At 36.1% G+C, this 16,877-nt stretch overlaps 1 protein-coding gene across 1 annotated transcript in view; it reads left to right on the plus strand.

The window, feature by feature from the left end:
- IL1RAPL1 (interleukin 1 receptor accessory protein like 1) overlaps positions 1 to 16,877 on the plus strand; it is a 1,264,984-nt gene that overhangs the window by 407,337 nt on the left and 840,770 nt on the right. The gene's annotated exons all lie outside the window — the stretch shown is intronic.

Raw genomic sequence — 16,877 nt, forward strand, 5'->3', positions numbered from 1 at the left:
TAGAATAGAGGCAGGCACATGGTAAATACTGAATAAATGTTAATTCTTATTTACATCTTAATATACATTGCACATGGAAAGGATGCTTATGTCCTAATAAATGTACATACGGCCCATGTGCTGTCTGACTAAATGAACATACAGCCCATAGGGACCAACTGGTGATGTGGATGTAAAATAGTACAGCCACGTTAGAAAACAGTTTGTTAGTTTCTTAAAAAGTTAAAAATACACCTACCATATGACCCAGCTGTTCCACTCTTAGGTGTTTACCCATGAGAGCATATGTCCATGCAGAGCCATACACGAATGAGTGTAGCAGCTTTGTTTGTAATAGCTAAAAACTGGAAACTGGCCAAATGCTTATGAACAGGTGAACTGATTTTTTAAAATGGTAGTTTATCCATACAGTGTAATATGATTCAGTAATGAAAAGGAATGAACTATTGATATATGTAACAACATGGGTGAATCTCAAAATGATCGTGCTGAGTGAAGGAAGCCAAACAAAAACTATACACTGTGTGATTCCATTTATATGAAATTGTAGAAAATGCAAAGTAATCTATAGTGAAAGACAACAGGTGAGTGTTTACATAAAGCCAGCGAAGGTGGAGTCGAAAGGGAGAGATTACAAAGGGGCTTGAAGAAACTTTTGGGTGTGATGGATATGTTCATAATTTTTATTGCATTGATGGCTTCCTGGGTGTATAGAAATGCTAAAACGTATCAAATTCTACCCATTAAATATGTCTGGCATTTATATTTGTTTGTCAATTATAGCTCAACAAATGTATTTGAAAAATACCTTCTTCTGTAAACTAAATTGATATGGAAAATTTTTTTGAAGAGTTATATCTTTTTTTTTTTAAGATTGGCAGCAGAGCTAACATCTGTTGCCAATCTTTTTCTTTTTCCTTCTTCTTCTCCCCAAAGACCCCCAGTACATACTTGTATATTCTAGTTGTGAGTGCCTCTGGTTGTGCTATGTGGGATGCCACCTCAACATGGCCTGACAAGTGGTGCCGTGTCTGCGGCGCCCAGAATCCAAACTTGAAAAACTCTGTGCTGCCCCAGAAGCGGAGTGCGTGAAGTTAACCACTCAGCTATGGAGCTGGCCCCGATGGAGAAATTTAGCATTTTCTTGGATTGCTTAATTGCTTGTTTTTGATAATGAACTCAATTGGAGTTCTCTCACTAAAATCTAAATTTAAGCTTAGGTTCACTGTCAAATGATGTCCTACAATCTATAAAAGATTATTTATTCCTAGTAGTGAGAAATTAGAGAGTGATATTTTGTATTACAGTATTTAGTGTGTTGTGTCTGTTACATAGAGATTTCAGCAAGCTCAGTGCATGGGAATATTTATTTATTTGTGTACATCCCCAATCCCGCACGTAAATCTATACTGCGGTTCTCTGAGAGGGGAGCAGTTTACGAAAGCATCCTGCAAGAGTGATTTTATATACAGTGATCCAGTCATAAAATTTTAAGTTATGCATATCATTACAGGGAGACTTAATTCATTCAAAGGGAGGCGTATGCATACAATCATTATAAGGATTCATTTCTTATTTGTCAATTTTCGGATAAAATTGCTTAATAATCTAAGAAACTTTTGGTAGGATATTTTAACAGAGTTCTAAATATTCTGTATTTTAGTTTGCCAAACAGTAAAGTTATCAGGAATGTAATGCTATGTCATTGTGTTAGGTGATCTATGTAAAATGGGCTACATTTATTCCAAAATGAGAATTACTTTGAAACTTCCACTGCTTAGATATTTAAATGCCATGATTATGCTATGATGAATATTTAAATCGTTGGAGTCAGACATAGTTGCTTCTAATGCCAGTCAAATCTAGGATGACCAAAGAAACTCTGCTTTCATGAATAAGTAATCGTTCTCCCCATGAGTTTTCTGAATAGTCTAGTAACTCAAGTGGGAATAGCGAAAAGACTATTTGAATTACATTTTATCTAAAAAAATGGAGCAACCGCAGGAGCAGATGTAGTATATTAGAGTTTGCTTGACCTGTTCACAAGGCTTTGTGAGTTTTGAACTCTAAATAAAATGCTTTGTTTGATTCTAAACTATAGCTAACAATGTCAGATTGGTGTATGAATACCTGAAGTCTTTATTATTCTCAGGAATTACACTGATAATTCAATATGAATTCTAAAAGAATGTAATGGTTGCTATTATTTTAACTTTATAATTATAATAATGTTCTTTTATAAATAAGCCTCCTAAGTTTCAAAGGTCAGTATGACATTGGAGCTTTGACTCTGTGAAATTTCATTCTGGTCTTATTATGCTGTTTTAAAACATTTTCTAAATACCACAGTGACTTCTATAAAATTCTGTTTAAAATTTGAACTATATTGTAGAAGTACTCCACAGATGGTAGGTGCCACAATGATTCAGTTGAAAGGTGTATTATTAGAAGAAAATGTCTCAACAGGGTTATTAAAGGTGAGTACTAAGAAAGACCTTATATTAGACTTAAGTCTCTCCTGATGCCAAAGGACTTGTAGTCTATTTGGGGAATATTCCTGAGGTTTCAAGATAGAGCAGTATCTAGTGTATCTGTAAGGCCTTTCAAATCCATCCCCCAAAGGGAAGACAAGAAATATTATCTTCAGAAAGAAGCTCACCTTGTAAACTAGGGCCAAGTGTATCAAAAGCCTAATGCTTCTGGGGGCAAAATTTCTCCACTGTAACTCAGAACAAAGTACAGGAAGGAAGGGAGTAGTTGTTACTGTCTAAAAAAGTCATTGAAACAACAATAGGAAATTTTGTAGTTTGTACTTTTACTACTCCCAAACTTTACACATCTTTAATTAAAATTTGATGTTTACTAGACAGCTGGTTAGTGTGCCAGGGAAAACTGTATATAAATACGTGTAGAACAGTCCTATGATTCTCAAGCATATTATTTAGTGGTCAGAGGAAGTAGTCATTAGACATGTATGTAACTGATAATAGTACACAGTACATTGTGATAAGTGCCATTCATTTATTACCATTCATTAATTCAATAAAGCTCTATTGCTGGGAAGATTAAAATGCCTAAATGTGGTCCCTGGTCTCAAAGAGCTCACAGTGTAAAGTGGGAGACCAACACATACAGTATAGAGTGATAAAGTCTGTATTAGAAGGTTCACAAGGAACATAGAGGCAGAGGCATCCCATTCTCTTTGTGATGAGGTGGCAAGTTTCTGAGGAGCTTCTAGTGGCTTTGCCTATTATGTAGGGTGTGTTTGCAAAGCAAACAGTGTAATAGAGGGAATAATTTAATATATGACACATTATTACATTATAGTTCCTCTTTCAAGGAAGCATATGTATATATTTGATCCAATAGGATCACATGGGTAAAAAGAACATAAGTAAATTTAAGATATTTCTTCTTAAAATTTACCAACATTTGTTACTCTTGAACAGCCTTTATACACCCTTCAAAATAATTAAAAATTAAACATTTTATTGTAAATATCATTATAGGTTAGATTTCTAGGCAACATAAGTTATATGTATTTTCATATAGGAAAGGAGCAAATGTACATTTTGGATAATGATCAGTCCTTTCAGTGTGCCAATGTACCATTTGCTATGGAGATTTTTACATACCAAGTATTCCAGAAACACTGTGTGTGTGTGTACGTGTGTAGGGGTGTGTGTGTGTTCCTAGAGCATCAGTATAGTAACTCTGTGATATGTTTCAAGTTTTAAACAGATTTTTATACAATTCATTGTGATTTTTAGAAAGCGTTTTTAAACAGAATGATACATATGCCCATACACAGAAATATACGTATTTCTAATAGGTGTCTGTAAGTTATATATTTCCTAGCATCGTGTGTTCATTGTACAGGAACCAATGGTGAATTGGAAACAAGCAAAAGTACTATGTTTTACTTTTTTAAAAAAAATCAGGATTGTAGATTATATTTGGTGGGAAATCAACGCTTCAGTTTTCCTTTATTTTGAATATTGGTATCTAATGGATATGACTCTTCCTTATAAACTGACCAAATGATGTGATTCATTGTGAGTCTGTTAGAAGCAAACCAAACAATGTAAAAATATAAAAAGTGTTTAGTTGCACTAGGACATTTTAAGAGGAGAGAAAACATAGAAGGAGCATTCTGAATGAGTGGTGAATCACTACCATACATTGAATATTGCCTCAATGAATTAATTGAATGTGAATTTGTGTGCTCACAATCTGCTTCTATAGACTAAAAATGAATGTGTAGTCTTTACCTGCTTATAGCAAATGCTTGTCTCTCCAAAACCTTTCATGATCTAAATATCGCCAGTGCAAAAACAGGACCTAGGTGAATCAGAAAAAAGAGTTCTTTCTTTGAGCCTGTATGAACTATACATTACCATAGCAACAAGGGACTTTATTTTATAAGGTTTCAACACCACTGCTTTATTTCCCATCGCAACAGAAGTTTACAAAGCCAGGCTTGAAGGTTTTGTTAGGATTTTCTAGAGTGTCAGCATAGCCATGGTGGATGTTGAAGTGAAGGAACCTTAAGTCTATGCAGGGAAAAAAAAATCTAAGTGTAACCAAAAAACCAAATTTTAAAGAGAATCTCAATCTGTTTATTAAGGCCAACCACTACTTCAAGCATATAATGAACAGTATTGGATGGTTGAAGAAATGTAGTATTCACAAAGAGTTGCAGTGTCCTCTAACATAATATTATTTGGAGGATCTATATCTAGCATCATATCAAAGATGGTAGGTATGTAGCTCATTTTAAAAATGATTGATAGGCTTTCAAAATGTTAGACCACCTTTCTTCTAATTATGACCCTGTTGATTGTCCATGTTAGTAATTTGCTTTGATGTTCATTAGATTCCATTTCCCCCACTCAAAATTGTATCTATGTGGACGTATCATTTATTGTTCCATGATAAAATAATAGGATTCTGATTTGCATGATCATGGAAATCATTGAATCTCACTCAGTTCTCAGTATAATTTCCCCCATTCACCATCTACAATTCATGATTATCTACCCTTGCATTGAAATTTTCTGATTAAAGAAAATTCACAATGTCTAATTTCCAAATTTCTATTCTCACTGCTTCATTCTTTTCCTGCACAGTTGATCTATGTCTTTTGTTTTACTGCTTCATGGACCAGACGAGTTTTTCAAAGTATGCCTGTAATGTTTAAGGTCATTCAATTAATCATTCCTCAATAAGTTTGCATATTAATTAATCCATTGATGAACTCTTCATTCATGCCTTTTCAAATACATTTGGAAGGCCTACCATATTCTTAGAATTCTACAGGGAACTTGGGAGTTAGAGATGACTATGTTGGTCTTGTCATCCCGAAGACCTCAAGTGTAGTGAGGACAAGAGGCACTTAGGCAGATAATTATAAAATAATGTGATAAATGCAGTAATATGCATCTTCACAGAATATTCTTGAAGCATTCAGGAGGAAACTATGATCCTAGGATATAAGGAAAAACTTCTTAAGTAATCAAAAGCTGCGTCTTAAAGGACAAGTAAGCATTGGCCTGGTGAGGAGAACATTCTGAAATGAAGGGACTTGAGCAAAGGCAAAGAGGGGAAGAGCAACATTGTGCTTGCTGGAAACTATGAGTAATTCAGTGTTGTCAGAGCTTAAAGCATGAGACATTTGATGTCAAGAGAGACTGAGGAGCATTAGGTGGGGGTCAGATCATGGAGTGACCTTTATGCCATGTTAAACAGTTTGGACTTCATCTGTAGTTGATTGTTAACCACTGAGGGGTTTTAAGCAGGGGAGTAATCTGGTCAGATTTATGCTTTAGGTAAATCTACTGGCTATATGTCACAGGGATATGTGAGATCATCACAATAGTCCAGACAAGCAGGAATGGAGATGAGAAGTTGAACTCTAGAAATGATTATGTTAAAACAGGACTAAGTCAGATACAAAAGACCACATATTTGCCCCAAATCCATAGAGACAGAAAGTAGATTAGTGGTTTCCAAGTGCCGGAGGATGGGGAGTAACTGCTAATGGGTACAGAGTTTCTTTTTGTAGTAATGAAAATGTTCTGGAATTTGATAGTTGTGATTATTGCACAACATTGTGAATATACTAAAAACCAGTGAATTGCACACTTCAAAAGAGTGCATTTTGGGTGTGTGATGTATATCTCAGAAAGCTGTCATAAAAAGACCCAAAGGACTTAGTGATAAATGAAAAATGGCGGGAGATGGAGATACCTAAGAAAACTCCCATGTTTCTTGCTTTGGTGACTGGATAGATAACTATGCTACCAATATTATAGAGAACACCAGAGAAGGAGATATTGTGAGGTGGGAGTGAAGATGAAATTGGGGGGAGTGGCATTGATTTCAGTTTTAAAGAGTTTGAGGTCTATAATATCCACTTGTGCTTGAACTAGTGATTGGCCTACTCTGTAGATATAAATTTGGTAACACCTATCCTAGAGTTTCAGTGGCTTCCCCAATTTTCCTGCCTCTACATATTCCAGAAGTACAACAAAATCTCATTAGTAGCATACTTCTTTGTACGCCAGTGATTCTCATTCCGGGAGTGGAGTATATTAGAATCCACCTTGTGGAGGATTATACTTTTAAAAGGCCGGCCTACCACAGATGCTGATGTGTTCCATAGGGAATTTTTGTCCATGCTTCCAGTGTTCTCCATTGGACATTGTTGATATCAGTGATGGCTAAAACCTTCAGGTTAGGTGCAATCCTCTGGAGTTTTATGTGAATTGAGGAGGACATTTAGGGAGTAAGAAAAGGGAGAGCAGTATCAAAATGCTCAAAGAATGAAAACTAACTGTAGGAAAGATTCTTGGCAAATCATTGTTTTAAAATCAGTATTTATTGAGTGAATGAATGAATAAGTGAATGAGTGTGATTTCAAGGAAACCAATGGAAGAATTTCAGGAAAAGTAGACTGATCTAATATTTAAAAATCAAGAGATAAGTTCGGTAAGATAAAAACTGAAACATGTCAAATGGATTTGATGATTAGGAGGGCTTATATGACTTTAGTAAGTTGAATTTCAGGGATGGCTCATGAAACAGGAGGGGAGGAGGCGGAAGGCAGTGGTTGTGGACTATACTCTTAAGAAGTGCGGATGATAGAGGAGTGATGTCAGTATCATGGCTGTGTGAGTTGCTCCCATTGTCTCTCCCCTCTAAGTTACAACCAGTAGGACATCCATAGACCAACAAAGGATCCTCTGCACAGCACACCAGGACACCTGAGAGATCCATACATCTGTACATCTGAAGGTGGGTGGACTGGACCTCGTGGACCCAGCAGAACTAGGGGAGAAGCAGTGGCTGCTCCAGAGACCAGAGGCTCTAGGAACTGTAGCAGCCCCCATGCCTGGAGGCTCCAGAAACTGAGGCAATGCAGGCCACCAGAGGCTTCAGGATCCACCACAGCTCCCATGACTGGAAGCTCCAGGAACTGTGTCAGTACCCATAACCCAGCCCCCTGCCCCTCACTTGGTAGTGGAGGTAGCACCTCCAACCCTGGCTCTCCTGGCAGCAAGAGCTGCATCTAAGATCTGGTGCCTCTGGCAGTGGTGGTGGTGCCTGTGACCTAAAGTTATAAGAATCACAGTGGCACTCACACCCTAGCCCCTCCACTTCCACCAGCAGCAGTGGCAGTGCCTCAGCAACTTGGGGCTCCAGGAACCATGGGGGTGCCCAAGACTGGAGGCTCGATGAACCATGGCAGTGCCTGTGACAAGAGGCTCCAGGAACTATGACAGTACCCACAACCCAGGTACCCTTCCCCATAGCAGGTGCAGCAGCACCTGTGACCCTGGCCTTCTAGTAGGAACTGTGTCTAGTACCAGTGGTAGTGGTGACACCTGAAAACCCAGTGCCCTTAGCAGTGGCAATACTAGCACCTGCAGAAAACCCAGGAGCAGCAGCGGAGGCAGTGTGCATGTCCCTGTCCTCTTCTGCAGCTGCAGTGGCGCCCATAACCCCAGCTCCCTCACCTGTGGCAGCAGTGCCTCTGGACCTAACAAGCCTGGACGTAACAGAGGCACTGGTGATCTGGCTTGGACCCCATCTTCCTCCTTCCCCCACCACAGTGCGGGGATTTGCAACCCAAGTGACTCTGGAAGCAGCAAAGGCACTCATCAGCCTGGTGACTCAATGGCAATGCCTGCTTCCACAGGGACACCAGCAGCAGCAAGGCACCAGCAACTTTGGAGGCACAAGCAGCACACTGAGGGCACTGACCAGACCTCTGGCTGAGGCAGTGGAGGGTGGAAACTGCAGGCTCTCGAATACAACCAGAAGCAGCTAAAAATCAAAGTAAACAAAGCCTTATCTAAATAAGAAAGGCATTTACTACCTCAAATGCACCAGTAGAGGAACTATTTATCAAGCACCATAAAATTACAGTAACACAGTATCACACACACAAAAATGACAATTCTCCAGAAACTAAACTTGAAGTCATGGAAGATTGCAATCTAACTGACAGATAATTCAAAATAGCTGTCATGAAGAAACTCAATGATCTACAAGAGAACTCAGATAGACACTTTGATGAACTCAGGAATAAAATTAATGAAGAGAAGGAGTACTTCTCCAAAGAGATTGAAACTCTAAAATAGATCCAAACAGAAATTATGGAGCTGAAGAACTCAATAAATGAGATGAAGAATATAGTAGAAAACATTGGCTATAGAGCAGACCATATGGAAGAGAGGTTTAGCAAGACTGAAGATAGAAATCTAGAAATGATTCAAGTGGAAGAGAGAGACCTAAGGTTTTTTAAAAATGAAGAAATTCTGTGAGAAACATTCGACTCCATTAGAAAAAGCAACATAAGGATAAGGGGTATCCCAGAAGGAGAAGAGAGGGAGAAGGGAGCAGATAACTTATTTAAAGAAATAATAGCTGAGAACTTCCCAAATCTGGGGAAGGAACTGGATATACAAGTACATGAAGCTAATAGGATACCTAATTATCTCAATGCAAAAATACCTTCTCCAAGACACTCATTATATTAAAACTGCCAAAAGTCGATGACCAAGAATTTCAAAGCCAGCCAGGGGAAAAAAGATAGTAACTTACAATGGAACCCCCATTAGTCTCTCAGCAGATTTCTCAGCAGAAACTCTACAGGCCAGGAGAGACTGGAATGACACATTCAAAATATTGAAAGATAAAACTTTCAACCAGGAATACTCTATCAAGCAAGGTTATTCTTCATATATGAAGGAGAAATAAAGGTTTTCCCAGACAATCAAAAGCTGAGTGGGTTCACCACTACTAGACTTGCCTTACAAGAAATGTTGAAAGGAACTCTTCTACCAGAAACAGAAGGACATAAATACAGAAAACTGAATGAGGTGATACACAGAACCAGAAAATTACAAAGCTATTACAGAATAGGCTGTTAAACAGCTATAGCATAAAGGTTAAAAGGGGAAAAAAAATCATTAAAAATAAGTAGAAATACTGCAATATGCTCTCACATAATAAAAAAAGGATAACCGGCAACAAAAACATAAAAGGGGAGGAGGAAAATGACAGAACTTGTATAGACAAATGAAGATAAGATATTATCAGCAGAAAAAAGACTATTTTATCTATGGGACATTGTATACAAACCTCATGGTAACCACAAAACAAAAATGTAGGGTAGAAACACAAAACATGAAAAAGAAGTAACTGAGAAATACATCATAGAAAACCACCAAACTAAAATGACAGACAGAGACAAAAGGGAAAAGAAACAATGGGCATATAGAACAGTCAGAAAACAAAAGATAAAATGGCAGTAGTAAGTCCTCATATATCAATAAGCACCTTAAATGTAAATGAACTGAACTCACCAATCCAAAGGCACAGAGTGGTTGGATGGATTAAAAAACAAGACCCAACTAATACACTGCCTTAGGAGACTCATCTTCACTCGAAAGACAAACATAGCTCAAAGTGAAGGGGTGGATGGTGATACCCTAAGCAAATGACAACCAAAAGAAAGTGAGTGTAGATATACTTATTAGACAAAGTAGAATTCAAGATAAACAAGATAACAAGAGACAAAGATGGATGTTATATAATGATAAAGGGGAAAATTCATCAAGAAGATATAATATTTATTTTTATATGCACACAACATAGGAGCACCAAAGTATATAAAGCAACTATTAACAAACCTAAGGGGAGTAATTGACAGCAATACAATAATACTAGGGAACTTTAATACCCTACTTACATCAATGGAGAGATCATCCAGACAGAAGGTTAACAAGGAAATATTGGCCATAAATGACACATTAGACCAGATAGACCAAATAGATATATGTAGAACATTCCATCCAAAAGCAGCAGAATACATATTCTTCTCAAGTGCACATGGAACATTCTCAGTGATACACCATATGCTGGGACACGAAACAAGTCTCAATAGGTTTAAGAAGATTGAAATCATGTCAAGCATATTTTTTGACCACAACAGTATGAAACTAGAAGTCAATTACAGGAAGAAAAGGGGAAAAATCACAAGTATGTGGAGATTAAAGAACTACTGAATGCTGATGCTTCTGAAAAACTGTTGGTTCAATGAAGAAATCATAGGGGAAATCAAAACCTACATGGAGAAAAATGAAAATGAAAATATCTCATACCAAAATCTACGGGATGCAGTAAAAGCAGTACTAAGAAAGTTTATAGCAATAAAGGCCTACCTCAAGAAACAAGAAAAATCTGCAAACAATCTAATGTTACACCTAAAATAGCGAGAAAAGGAAGACCAAGTGAAGCCCAAAGTCAGTTGAAGGAAGGAAATAATAAAAATTAGAGCAGAAATAAATGAAATAGAGACAAAAAAGACAATAGAAAAGATCAGTGAAACTAAGACGTGGTTCCTTGAAAAAATAAGCAAAATTGATAAAACTTTAGCTAGACTCACTAAAAAAAATATAGAAGGCTCAACTAAATAAAATCAGAAATGAAAGAGGAAAAGTTACAACAGATACCACAGAAACGCAAAGGATCATAGGAGACTATGATAAGCAGAGATATACAAAAAATTAGAAAATTTAGAAGAAATGGATAAATACTTAGAATCATACAACCTTCTAAGACTAAACCACGAAAAATCTGAATAGACCAATCACTACCAAGGAGATTGAAACAGTAATAAAAAAACCTCCTCTAAAACAAAAGTCCAGGGCCAGATGGCTTTACTGGTGAATTCTACCAAACATTCAAAGATTTATTACCTATCCTTCCCAAATTTTCCAAAAAATTGAAGAGAAGGGAATGCTTCCTAACTCATCATATGAGGCTAACCTTACCCTGATACTGAAACCAGGCAAAGACAACACAAGAAAAGAAAAGTATAGGCCAATATCTCTGATGAACACAGATGCCAAAATTGCCAGCAAAATATTAGCAAACCAATTACAACAATTTATTAAAAGTATCATACACCATGATCAAGTGGGATTTATTCCAGGGATGCAAGGATGGCTCAACATCTGCAAATCAATCAACATGATACAGCACATTAACAAATCAAGGATAAAAATCATATGATCATCTCAATAGATGCAGAAGAAGCATTTGACAAGATTCAACATCCATTTATGATAAATACTCCCAATAAAGTGGGTATAGAAGGAAAGTATCTCAACATTATCAAGGCCATATGTGACAAACCCACAGCTAACATCACACTCAGTGGTGAAAAACTGTTTAGTTTAAGATCAGGAAAAAGACAAGGATGCCCACTCTCACCACTTTTATTCAACATAGTACTGAAAGTCCTAGTCAAACAAATTAGACAAGAAAAAGAAATAAAAGTCATTCAAATTAGAAAGCAAGAGGTAATGCTGCCACTATTTTAAAATGACACAATTTTATATATAGAAAACCTTAAAAACTTCACCAAAAGGCTATTCACAATAATAAATGAATAAAGTTGCAATGTACAAAATCAATATACAAAAATCTATTGCATTTGTATATGCTAACAATGAACTATAAAAATGAGAAGCTAAGAAAACAATCCCATTTACAATCTCAACAAAAAGAATAAAATACCTAGGAAAAAATTTAACCAAGGAGGCAAAAGACCTCTACAATGACAACTAGAAGACATTACTTAAAGAAATTGAGGAAGACACAAAGAAATAGAAATTCCATACTCATGGATTAGAAGATTTAACATAGTTAAAATGTCCGTATTGCCTAAAGCAATCTATAAGTTCAGTGCAATCCCTATCAAAATCACAGTGGCGTTTTTCACAGATATAGAGCAAAGAATCCTAAAATTTATGTGGAACCACAAAAGACTCCAAATAACCAAAGCAATCCTGAGAAAAGAGAACAAAGCCAGAGAGATTATACTCCCTTGTTTCAAACTATACTACAAAGCTATAATAATCAAAACGGTATGGTACTGGTAGAAAAACAGACACACAGATCAATGGAACAGAATTTAGAGCCTAGAAATAAACCCACACATATATGAACAACTGATTTATGACAAAGGAGCCAAGAGCATACAATGGAGAAAGGAAAGTCTCTTCAATAAATGGTGTTGGGAAAACTGGACAGCCACATCTAAAGGATGAAAGTAGACCATTATCTTATACCATGCCCAAGAAATTAACTCAAAATGGATTGAAGACTTGAATGTAAGACCTGAATCCATAAAACTCCTAGAAGAAAATATAGGTACTACCCACTTTAACATTGGTCTTAGCAATATCTTTTTGGATAAGGCTCCTTGGGGGAGGGAAACAAAAGCAAAAGCAAAAGCAAAAAAATAAATGAATGGACTACATCCAAGTAAAAAACTTCTGCACAAGATAGGAAACCATCAACAAAATGAAAAGACAACTTACCAAATGGGAAACGAATATCTGCAAATCATATATCTGATAAGGGGTTAATATCCAAAATATATAAAGAACTCATACAACTCAATAACAACAAATAAAACCAACCTGAATTACAAATGGGCAGAGGATTTGAATAGACATTTTTCCAAAGAAGATATACAGATGGCCGACAAGCAGATGAAAAAATGTTCAATATTACTAATTGTTAGGGAAATGCAAATCAAAACCATAGTGAGATCTCACCTCATTCCCATTAGAATGACTATAATTACCAAGACAAAAAATGACAAGTGTTGGAGAGAATGTGGAGAAAAGGGAGCCTTCATACGCTAGTGAGAAGGTAAACTGGTACAGCCACTACGGAAAACAGTGTGGAGTCTCTTCAAAAAATTAAGAATAGAACAACCATATGATTCAGCTGTTCCGCTGCTGGGTATTCTTCTAAAGAATATGAAAACAGTAATCCAAAAAGATATATGCGCCCTTATGTTCACTGCAGCATTATTTGCAGTAGCCAAGTTGTGTAAACAACATTAGTGCCTATTGACAGATGAATGGATAAAGAAGATGTGGGGGGTATGTGTATACATACACACACACACACTTATAGATACATACATACACACATAGAATGGAATACTACTCAGCCATAAAAAAGATGAAATGTTGCCATTTACAACAACATAGATGGACCTTGAAGGTATTATCCTAAGTGAAATAAGTCAGATGGAGAAAGACAAATACTGTATGATTACACTCATCTGGAAGATAAAAACAAAACAAAACAAAAACTCATAGAAGCAGACAGCAGATTGATGGTGAGCACACTGTAGTATATACAGATGTCTAATTATAATGTACACCTGAAACTTACACATTATTATAAATTAATGTCACATCAGTAAAAAAAGTAGATGATAAAGGAGAGGGACTGAGAACACAGGAGGGCTCTGGAAGAGAGGAGAATGGCTTAACACTGTTTTTCCAATATCAAGACACTCTTCTCTTAAAGAATTTCTACGATATTATTCAGGAATCCTATTTAACCAATTTTTAATTCTCCTATGAAACCAGAATTACATTGTACCAAAGTTTCTGATAATTTCATTTCTTAATTTGTATAATTTAGAGGTAGTTATGAGGTCATCCATTCAAAATGCCATCTTTCTCTGTATTCCATTTTACCCTGTAGTTGGAGGTTAAATTCATAAATCAATTTATGGGGGGTAGAGTTGAGTGATAAAAGCTGGGTCTTTCGTGGTGTCATATCTGTAAGAGACATATCACAGGTGGATGCCAGTTTCACTGTTAACAGTTCTGCAATGATCTGTCTTATTCGTTCTATTCATTATTCTTGGTAAATCTCTGCTTTAAATGTTAGAAAGAGAAGTTCCACAGGTATTTCATAAAAGTTACACATCCTGACATTTAAAAACGTTTCCTTATGCACTATTTAAGCTCACATTTCCACAAGCATTTCTGTTACAGAGAGATATCCCTTTTCCCTCTCCTACTTTGTGCTTTCATCTTCTTTCCTTCTTCCTTGGATCCTTCCCTTTTCTTTATCATTTAAAAATTTATAATCTATTTTTCCCAATACCTTCCTGGTCTGTCACTAGCAGCAGGGGATTGTTTTTCCATTTTGTGCAACAACAGCAACAAGTTTTATTTGAACCTTTCATATGTTTCCAACTTCCCTTTCCTTCCTTTCAGGATGGAGAATTCCAGAATTATGTCTACAACTTTTGTTCCTATTTTTTAAATATATGCTCCTTAACTCATTGCTCACAATTGTTTATTAAACTGTGCTTTTGAAATGCAGTGATCTCTTTATTATCAATCTAGTAGCATTTTATAAATCTTCATTCTTGTTGAATTTTAGGCAAAAGTCAACTTGGTTAATCATTCCTTTCTCCACATTTGGACCTTTTTTTGGACTTTCTTACCTGTGTGATCTCCTGATTCTTTCTGTGCATTCCATAGGCACCTCCACCAGCTCCTTCAGTGGTTCTCTTCACACTCCGTCTCTTCCTCTGTCTATGTATCCATAGCTACAGCTTTTACCCTCTGCACTTCTCTCCCTGTTCAGTCCAGCCTCTCCCCCTCCCCATTCTCAAGGCATTTTTCACCACCTCTGTGTCACCAATTTTGCAGTGTATATCCCTTCCTAGTCTTTGCCTGTCTTCTAGACTCTGTCTACTCTCTCCCACTTTTGCCTAAATACTTTCACTTATCATTACTAAATGTAACTTTAAATTTGATATGCCTAAATCTGTATTTGATAGATAAGTAGATTTCTTGCTTGATAGGTTGCTTCAATACAAGTCATAATGTGCACTAGAAAATATTATTTCAAATACAGAATTTAATTGATTAGGATATAGAAAAGCAGAATAAAAATGAAAATTGAGAAAATAAAAATTCTTTTGAAATTCTTTTTTTAGTTCCAAATATTACCGAGTCTTGAAGTACAAATATGTCACAATGATATTAAAAGCTTATCATTGCTTATTTTGAGTTATCAGAGTCCTAAATAGTGGGCGATTAGCTTAGAAATCCCATTTTCAAATTAAAAAAACAAAAATGTAAAGTTTCTTTTTAAATGGCGTATGCTTTAAAGCTGCCATTATTCTTTCTCACCTAACACTCAAAACTCCACCTCATTTGATTACTTGTATCCTTATTGAGCAGTAATTTAATGCAACAATCTTGCTTAAACAAGTATTATAAGACAGAATAGATTATCTTTAACTCTTTATCACAAACCTTTAGGCTTTATGGGAATATTAAACAACTATTGATTTTAATATGTAACATTGTCATCATTCTTCTGATTTAGAAACCAGATACAATCTCCAGTAAACCACACACTGCAGCCCACACTTGTTAGCATAATCAATTTATCACACTCGTTTTGTAAAGTTGTAAGAGAATGCCACAGAAGGGTGTTACTAAAAATTACAGCTGATGTAAGCTTTTCACATCATGCCAAAGGAAGGGCAGTTGACACTACCAAGAAATAAACTCTACTGCAGCCTCTTTAATCATTTGTCAAGATGTATTATGTCCTTGTCAATATCAAGGGGTAAACACTGTCATTAATCTGCAAGTGAGGAAATAAGTAACCAAGTCAATGTTCAGGTGCCTGGTGTTAATGAAAAGTCATCTTTATTGCATCTTTTCTTTAATTTTCTCCTGTTCTTTCCCTTTCCATAAAATGTGCAGTTATATTGTAATGTTTGGAAAATATGTATAATGCATTATTACGATGTTGGACATTGTGAAATTTGCTGGGTGTGCTTAGCAAGACAGGCACTGACAATGCAGTAGTTAAGCTGAGCCAGCATAGATTAGTCTAAATGAGAACACACCAGCTATAAATTTAACAGTGTTCATTTTCTAAAGTGATTGCTTTATGCATCTGCAAATAGGAAATAACAGGACATCCAACTCTTTTTTTTCCTAGACAAATAAAAAACTTGGATCTTAGAAAGCTTTCTTTAGAAACTTTAAACAGTTATTTTAATTTTAGATACTGTTGCTGATGTGTTATGCAAAAGAGGGATATTACTTACAATGGATGTGAAATGGAATTGCAATTATAGCATCTATTATTTGACTTAAATTGACACTTATGTCTTGATACCCTCCTATGGAGAATCTATGACTTATCCATATTAGGTGAATATTCAAACTAAGCTAGATATAACAGTGTTTTATGGCCGTCAGATTATCCTACAAAATCTAGTGCCATTAGATTTCTCCTTTATAGGATTTTTCTTAAAACCAATGCATTAGCAATGTACCCTGTTTATCTAGCACTTCAGTAACAGTTACCCTCAAAGAATTAGTAAATCAGAAGCTTAACCATGAAAATAGTTAAACTCCAGGAGATACAAAGGCTGATTGCCCAAATAATACTCAGTCACTATTTATTGAGATTATACCTGTGTCAGATACTGTATGTTATCTCATGTAATCTAT

This window comes from Equus przewalskii, chromosome X (genome assembly GCF_037783145.1).
Source record: "Equus przewalskii isolate Varuska chromosome X, EquPr2, whole genome shotgun sequence".
NCBI classification, from domain to species: Eukaryota; Metazoa; Chordata; class Mammalia; order Perissodactyla; family Equidae; genus Equus; species Equus przewalskii.